Source organism: Lynx canadensis, chromosome B1 (assembly GCF_007474595.2).
Source record: "Lynx canadensis isolate LIC74 chromosome B1, mLynCan4.pri.v2, whole genome shotgun sequence".
Lineage (NCBI taxonomy): Eukaryota > Metazoa > Chordata > Mammalia > Carnivora > Felidae > Lynx > Lynx canadensis.
Genome location: NC_044306.2, coordinates 48,845,675 through 48,848,411, shown reverse-complemented (window position 1 = coordinate 48,848,411; position 2,737 = coordinate 48,845,675).

The following is a 2,737-nucleotide window of genomic DNA, read 5'->3' as shown; positions in this document are numbered from 1 at the left end:
TATATATATATATATATATATACATACATACATAAAATGAGACTTATTATAGGTATTGGTTCATATGGTTATGGAGGCTGAGAAGTCCCAGTCTGCTGTCTGTAAGCTGGAAAACCAGAAAGCAAGTGGTGTTACACACTGACAGTCTGGAGTCCAAAGGTCTGAGAATGAGAGGTAGGAACCAATGGTTTAAGTCCTGGTCTGAGTCTGAAGGCTGAAGAATCAGGTGTACTGGTGACCAAAAGCAGGAGAAAATAGAGGTCATAGCTCAAGCAGAGAAAGTGAATCATGCTTCCATCACCTTTTTGTTCTACCCAGGCCCTCTACAGATTAGATGGTGCCCACCTGCATTGGGGAGAGTGATCCTCTTGCCTTCGTCTACTGATTTAAATGCATATCTCCTCCAGAGACATCCTACAGACACACTCAGAAAGAATGTTTTAGCAGCTATCTGGGCCTCCCTTAGCCCAGTCGTGTTGACACATAAGATTAACCATCACAGGGTGGTATTCACAGTTCATTCAATGGCAGTCCATGCAAAGTTACTGTGAGATATCACAATTAGTATAGTGGAAGGAAAGACTTGGAAAAATAGAAATGTTGGAATGGATTTTTTTATGCACAACCTTCCACCTTCTTCCTCGTATGAGAAAGCTCATGAGACACTCCCTTCTCCAAGGCCTTGAGAAGTAGATTGGTGTGAGAGGGCTACCATCTTGATTACAGGAGCTGTGGGAAGTGGTTTGCAGCTTGGGTGGTGAAGACTTGAGTTAAGGGAACTTCTCAGTATGTGACACATCATCATCAGTCTTGACAGGAGGAACCAAGGAGAAGCCTCTATAACAAAGTAATAAATAAAATGTATAGCATGTCTCGGTGTGGTGGGGGGCAGTCATGGCATTAGAACCACCATCAAAGACCAGAATGATGCAGGGAAGGTAATTTTGATGACCACCAAACTCTATCTAAGACGGATGGGTCTTGCAGAGTGTCAATGCATCGTTGTAAACTTAATTAGGTGATTCTAATTACAGATGTTATTCCTGATGGGATCCCTACTGCTGTCATTGCCAAATGCCCAGGTCTCCAGCAGCAATGACAAACCCCGAGCTCTAGATAGGGTGCCTGAGCCCAGAGGCTCAAATCATTCACCTGGTGGCAAGCTGATTACATTGAACTCCTTCCATAATGGAGGGGGTAGCAATTTGTCTTTCATGGAATAGATGCTTCTTCTGGAGGATGGGTGAAGGGATACCAACTCTAACCTAACAATCTTTTATAGCAATAAGGAATGTACCAGCCTATATTTTCTTCCTTACTTGGTTAATTTATTTTATTTTCTGCGAACCCCATTACTTTATATGCAGTGTGCTTTTGATGAACTTTATGATTTACTCCATGGGAAACAGAATTTCAAGAGGACGTTGTGTCAGGATAAGAGCAAGGATGGGCATTGCCCAGAGAGGCTAGATATGGAGCTGGACAGAGTAACTGATGACTCCTAGGGATACGGGAGCAGAATGAGCACTTTTATTTCTGTGTGGAATGACTGCCTCACATTAGTGTTTGAAATGTGTTTTCTTAGATTCTCTGTTTGTCCACTTGGCCACCATTACTCACAGGACCTAACTAATGGGCAAAGTTGTTTACATCATCCTTGTGATCCAGTTTTCATAGAAGTACAAAAATCATATTACAAACCCTCCAGTCAGTCCCGAGTCGACATCCCCAGCCACTTTCCTTTTTCTCTCGCATACAAAGCCAACACTCCCCCTGCACAAAGCACCCCACAACCGGGTACGAGACAACTAGAGGCTGTCCCTATCCCCACAGCCTGCCCAAATTACTCAGACTATCCAATCCTAAACTGCTTATCCTGGCCTGCCTTGTCTCTTCTGCAGAAATTCCGGTAAATACCCTGAGCCCTGCTTTCTCCTTTGCCTTTTCTGTCCCCTGGCTGGCACTGGTGCTTCCCCATGTGGCCCCGCATGGCAACTGTGGTTTTTATTTCTAGGGATCTGTGGGTATAAACTTCTTCCTTCACGACAATCATTCCCATGTCTGCATGTCTTGCCATACCCAATTAAAACACATTCTGGGTACAACTTTTAGAACAGTTAGATGTAAGCATTTTTTTTCCCCAAAGTGTAATTATGGAAAGCTGGGTGTGCATCAATGTTAGGAGCCAGAAAGCTAGATTTTGGGGAGCTTCCCAGCATTTAAACTCCTTTCAAATATTTTGGGAATGTTCCCACCTTGAAGGTGGTGGAGCCCACTTTCCACAAGGAGCCCGAAATGCCAGATTCCTGCATCCTCAACCTTCCTTGCCCCTAGTTCATGGGCACATGCTTAGTCACATGCGTCTGTGCTGACCTTTGTGTTGGGAGCCAGTGCCACAAAGGAGCAGGGATAGAGGAGAACTAATTCTGGCAGCAGCAGGAGTGCCTGGCTTCCAGGGACAGCAGCGACAGCGGTACCAGTGACAGACGTTGCAAGGTTTTGCATCCGGTTCTACAGCAGCAGGCCCACCATGCAGGTAATGGCTTGTGATTCGGGCTCTGGTCTGGCTGATGTCTCCCTTGTTCTCACCTGTGCCCTAAGCAGGTTCTCCGGCTTCCCAAGTGCTTCTGTGAACTCCCCATTGTCCTTTAGTAAAACCGTTTTCTGCTTAAATCATTCATAGGTTTTTACTGCTTGTCACCAAGAACCCTAGTTTGTATAAGCTATGATTACACAC